The sequence below is a fragment of the Lithobates pipiens genome, unplaced genomic scaffold, assembly GCF_037356315.1.
Source record: "Lithobates pipiens isolate NorthernLeopardFrog02 unplaced genomic scaffold, aLitPip1_a1.2 Scaffold_16, whole genome shotgun sequence".
NCBI classification, from domain to species: Eukaryota; Metazoa; Chordata; class Amphibia; order Anura; family Ranidae; genus Lithobates; species Lithobates pipiens.
This window is the reverse complement of record NW_027507748.1, coordinates 419,096,526-419,102,525: the sequence shown is the minus strand read 5'-3', so window position 1 is coordinate 419,102,525 and position 6,000 is coordinate 419,096,526. Positions and strand designations below refer to the sequence as shown.

The 6,000-nt window shown below is 48.6% G+C and overlaps 1 protein-coding gene across 8 annotated transcripts in view; it reads right to left on the bottom strand.

Moving 5' to 3' along the window:
* SENP7 (SUMO specific peptidase 7) overlaps window positions 1-6,000 on the bottom strand; it is a 122,739-nt gene that overhangs the window by 71,027 nt on the left and 45,712 nt on the right. The window lies entirely within an intron of this gene.

Below are 6,000 nucleotides of genomic sequence, written 5' to 3'. Positions count from 1 at the left end.
TCACATGAAAAGATATAATAAAATATTTACAAAAATGTAAGAGGTTTACCCACTTTTGTGAGATACTGTATAAAAATATATATATTATAATATATTCCAAAGACATGCTACTAGGTCAATTGGCTTTCATCTACATTGGTCCTAGTATACGAATGCGAGTTAGGGACCTTAGATTGTAAGCTCCTTGAGGGTAGAGACTCATGTGAATGTACAATGTATATGTAAAGCGCTGCGTAAATTGACAGCGCTATACAAGTACCTTAAATAATATATATTTTAGATATATAGTTTGGGGGGTTCCAAGTTATTTTCTAGCAAAAAACACAAATTTAAACTTGTAAACAAAAAGTTTCAGAAAAGGCCTGGTCTTAAAGTGGTATTAAAGCTAACAATACATGCAGTAATGCTCACGTAAAACCCTTGATCTTAGCCTTGGGAATGCATACAGTTAAAAATAAAACATATCCTGGCTATCTCTGGAAGTAAAGTCAGAGACATTGTTGGGCCTCTTCTAGAAAACATACACAATCAACTATCCCTTTTCCATGTACTTGCTTTCAGCTGCTGTGAAGTAACTGTCAGCGATTAACACAGCAGCTAACAACCAACACAGATAATACTGCAGGTAACAATCACAAAATTTATGCTGGCCATACACTATAAGAAAAATTTGACGAAATTCGGTCATTTAGCCAGTTTGTTCATTTTTCACCTAGTTAATGGGCACAAAATCGAAAGATGTTGGCATGTTTTTGAGCCAAAAAAACTGTGTTTTTACTGTACTGTGTTTGCCGTCCGAACTGTTTGCACTAGATATATGTAAAAAAAAGCAAACAAAAAAAAAATGGGATTCATTTATGTGCACTGAACGATTTATTGGTCATTACATGATGGCACTATCAGTTGCTCTCACAGCCTAATGTTCGTGTTTCAAAAATGGGTTCAGCCGAATTTTCGTATAGTGTATGGCCAGCATAACATTTTCACAGCCGGGAAGAGACTGTACTGAGAGCTATGCAATCAGCTATTTATTACTAGTGGTAACTTTGTAATTTTCTTTTACCAGCATGTAAATAATAATAATAATAATAATAATAATAAGTAAATTAGCTAAAAGTATTTATAAAGACAAAATAGGATTTTTGTACTCACCGTAAAATCCTTTTCTCTGAAGTTCATTGACTGACACAGCAGCTCTTCTTGACCTTAGGGTTATATTGCCCCTTTAGGAGAGGACTAGGCAGAAAGTGTTAAAAACAGCAACACTTGCACAGTACTGCCCAGGGGGCGGTCCTACTAACTAACTATAACCTCTCACACTGCATCCAGCTGCTCAGTTCCTCAAAAGCAGTACAAACAGAAATAGGAGGGGTGTGTGCTGTGTCCATCAATGAACTTCAGAGAAAAGGATTTTACAGCAAGTACAAAAAATCCTATTTTACTCGTCGTAAAATCCTCTCTGTAATTCACACAGCTCCTCTCTTAGCCATTGGGTTGTATACCTTACCTCTAGGAGAAATACTAGGAAAAGTTGTAATACAACACTCAGAACTTTCAGTTCCGCCCATGGGGGCGGTCCCTTAGGTATCAACCCTCCTGCCTGCTAGCAGACCTCAGTACGTCAACAAGCAATATAACGTAAAGAAAAAGGAGGGGCGGGTGCTGTGTCGGTTGGTGAATCACAGAGAAAGGGATTTTACTGTGAGTGCAAAAAAATTATATTCACCGACCGACACAGCTCCTCTCTTAGCCATTGGGACGTCCCCAAGCAGTGTCAAACGAGGGGTGGGAAAACGGCATAAACACTTCATCCACCATGGCAAGTGGGAACAAGTGAAACTTTACCCACAAAAAGAACAGTGCGTGGAGAAATCCACCACAAAATCAGGGTACCCACAACAGGAGTGACTACCCACAACCGCACAAAAAACTGCGGAATGTAAAGCAACTGTGCCTTAACTTAAAGGTACTGTGTTTTTATCGAAAAACCAGGAAAAAAGGTAAAATATTGCATATTCAATTACAACTATACAGCCGCCTGCAAAACTTTGCGGCCAAAAACAGGCATCTGCCGATGCACTGACGTCTACCTTGTAGAACTTGGTAAACGTGTGGACAGACAACCAGGTCGTCGCCCTACACACCTGAGTGGCACGCTTGGTGTCAGAAGGCCCAAGATGTTCCGATTGCTCTTGTGGAGTGGGCCGTAACCGGAAAGAGGGGCACCTGCCCCTTTAAGGCGTAGGCTTGTACTACAACCTGTCTGATCCACCTGGAAATGGTGGCTGATGAGACCGTAATGCTTGGGACCAGCTACCGAGACAAACAGCGACTCCGACTTCCGAAAGGGAGCAGTTGTAGACAAATACACTTTCAGAGCCCGAACCATGCCCAGAGCATGAAGGGCCACCTCCTTAGGGTGTTTTGGCCTAGGACAGAGAGATGGTGTCCTAATTAATGTGAAAAGCTGCGACCACCTTCGGTAGAAAGGACGGTTGCGAACGCACCACCACCTTATCCTATGGATAACCAGATAGGGCGACTTGCAAGACAAGGCCGCCAGTTCCGAGACCCTCCTGGCCGATGTGATGGCCACTAGAAAGACCGCTTTCTGAAAAAGAGTCAACAGGGGAAACACCCTGATATTTTTAAGCGGTGGTTTTTGAAGCGCCGATAGCACCAGGTTCAAATCCCATGGGGGTAACGGTGGACGCACCAGATTGACCACAAGACGGACCCCCTGAACAAAAGGTACTCACTATGAGTGAGACGCGAGGGGGGGGGGGGGTCGCTGAAAAAAAGACAGTCAAAGCTGAAACTTGCCCTTTTAATCGTGCTTAGTGCCAATTTCTGGTCTACTCCTTGCTGAAGAAACAGCAGGTTCCTGGATATGGAAAAAGAGCACGGATGCCAACCTTTCTCCTCACATATGGAGATGCAGGCCGTCCAGGTACGACGATATATCTTCCTAGAAGATTTCCATGCTCTCAACATAGTTGGGATCACCGAGTCCAACAGACCCCGGTTCCTCAACACCTGGCTCTCAATAGCCATGCTGTTAAAGCCCGTGATGGTAAAGCAGGATGGAGAATCGGACCTTGAGACAGAATGGTCCTCTCGTAATGGCAGTCATCAGGGAGCGTCTGCCACCAGACGCACCAGGTCTGCGTACCAAGGACGCTAAGGCTAATCTGGGGCCACCAGTATTACTGGGATCCCCTCGGTTTCCACTCTGCGTATCAGACGTGGTAACAGCTTCAGTTGAAGAAAGGCACAGATCAGCTGGTACTGATCCCACGGAGCCACCAGTCCGTCTGACGCGTCCGCCCACGGATCTCTTGTCCTGGACACGAATCTTGGCACCCGCTGATTGAGACGGGAGGCCAAAAGATCTACATCTGGTGTGGCTCACCTCAGGCACAGCAACTTGAATACCTCCGATGCAACGCCCCTTCTCCTGGGTCCAGCATCTGGCGACTCAGATAGTCCGCCTGCCAGTTCTCCAGGAATGTAAATGGCCGACAAAACCGATATATGACGCTCTGCCCACTGAAGTATGAGAGTGACATCCCGTGCTGCACCTGAGCTTCTTGTCCCCCCTTGGTGATTGACGTATGCCACTGCAGTGGCATTGTCTGACTGGACCCTGATCGACCGTCCTTGCAGTCTCATTGCCATGAGGAGAGGCACAGCCTGATCGCTCTCAGTTCGAGCAGATTGATCGGCAACACGAATTCTTTTGTCGACCAGAGGCCCCGAGCCGACTGAACCCCCATTACTCCACCCCAGCCAAAAAGGCTGGTGTCCGTTGTGATCACTGTCCACTTTAGCGGTAGGAAGGACTTTCCGGCCTGAATCACCGGGGACTTCAGCCACCAGATCAGTGATTCTCTGACTGATTGGCTCACCTAAATCTGACGATCCAGGGACAACTGAGATTTGTTCCATTTAGACAAAATCTCCTTGTGCAGGACTCTGGTGTGGAACTGGGCAAACGGTACAGCCTCAAAAGGAGGCCACCATGAGCCCCAGGACTCGCATGCAAAAGCGAAGCGACGACCACCTGCGGTTCCTCAGCAGTCTCACCGTGGTTCTGAGAGTCTGCGGCTTGTCTGAAGGGAGAAAAAAAAAACTCTTGCTTCCATGGAGTCTAGCAGCAAGCCTAGGTACTCCAAACGCTGAGTCGGTACAATCGAACCAAGTTCTTTAGGTTCAGCAGCCACTCAAATTCTCGCAGAGTCTGCATGGTGATCGCTACATCCTCCTCTAACTCTGAGGTGGAAGATGCTTTCAGGAGGAGATCGTCTATATATCCCATGATCGCGATCCCATGTTGCCGTAGCAACGTCAAAACCAGAACCAAAACCTTGGTAAAGACTCAGGGGCCGATGTCAGACCAAAAAGAAGAGCCACAACTGGTAGTGGGCTTCCCCGACTGGAAATCGCAGAAACTTCTGCTGCCACAAGCATATGGGTATGTGCAGGTACGCATCCTGGATGTCCAAGGACGCCAGGGAGTACCATTGATGGAGTGCAGCAACTACTGGGCGACTGATTCCATTCTGAAGCTCTACACCATAACAAGTGATGGAAGGCTTTTGGGTCCAAGATTGGATGTACCCCTTCCTTCTTGAAAACTACAAACATATTAGAATGTAGAGTAGAATCCTTGGAAAAGTTACAATTCCTGGGAACTGGTACAACCACTCTGCGACTCAGCAGTCCCTTACTGCCCCCAAGAGGGTTTCCCGGCGAGCGGGGGATACGGGTATGCTGGAAGGGGAGAATCTGTTTGGTGACCAAGAGAGCAACTATCTTGTAGCCTGGATGAAATCAGGTCACTGGTCCATTGGTCGAAAACCGAGGGGGACCACCTTGCTCCAAACTCCTGAAGTTGACCCCCCACCCGAGACATGGGTGGGGACAAACCTTCATGCACTCCCACCCTGGCAACAAAGGCCTCCAGGACCGCCGACAGAGCGTCCATAGGCACCGCAGGTGCAGGGGAACTAGTTGCAATCACAGGAATGTCCTGGGGAAGAAGCGCCAGCTTCTGACGGCATGCTGACCCACACTCACCTGTCACCACTTGGGGACCTAAGGCAAGTCACACAAAAGTCCACTCTCCTAGCTGCACAGACTGAGGGGCCCTCCACAGTTCTCACCACCCTGATCCAGGTACTCTGCTGTGCTGCTGCCTGCTCTCCCCTTGTGCCATCCACGAGGCATCTGTGTAGAATCTCGCTGTTCTAGAAGGAAACGAGCACCCAGTGCTAGAGGCAAAACCACCTGAGGCTACTAGAAAATGGCCGCTGGCCACCTCGGCAAAAAAGTCTGGGAGCGACAAGAAAATGGGCGCCGAACTACTAGAAAATGGCTGAAGGCACAAAAAAAAAAAACTGACTGTGGCTAACATAAAATGGGCGCGGAGCACACGGCAGCCTCCCCCCATGGCTCACACAGCAGACACCCACCATGGCCCAGAAAAAAGGGAAGAGGATGCGGACCTCCAACACCCAGCACAGCCCCCTGCCAGGACCCAGAGCCCCCGCCCCGGAGGACCCCCCTGGCCAGGTACGTGCACCGCATCCCCATATGCCCAGTCAAACAGTGGCCCATATCATGGGGAGGAGGGAAAGGACAGGGAGAGAAAGGAGAGTTAGAGACCCCCTAGTCTACCTCCCAAGGAATGCGCAGCTGCTCCATCCTGCAGAGACAGGTGGAACCATACTTACCCCTCCTGCGGGAACTGCTGGACGCATTCCACAGACAGACCCGTCACCCAAGCAGTACAGGGTGGCTGCCGGCCACGGCACACTGTGACACAGACATCAGTAGCCTGGTCATATGTGTGCCCTGGAGCATATAGCTCACCGGCTGCCCCTGGAATAGATGGGGGCATGTTGTGGCCGACCCAGCGCGTAGCTAGGGCCTGCTCACGCTCGATAGCCAGGCTGGGGAGACTACAAGGATCTATATTATCCAGCCTGTCACCCAGCC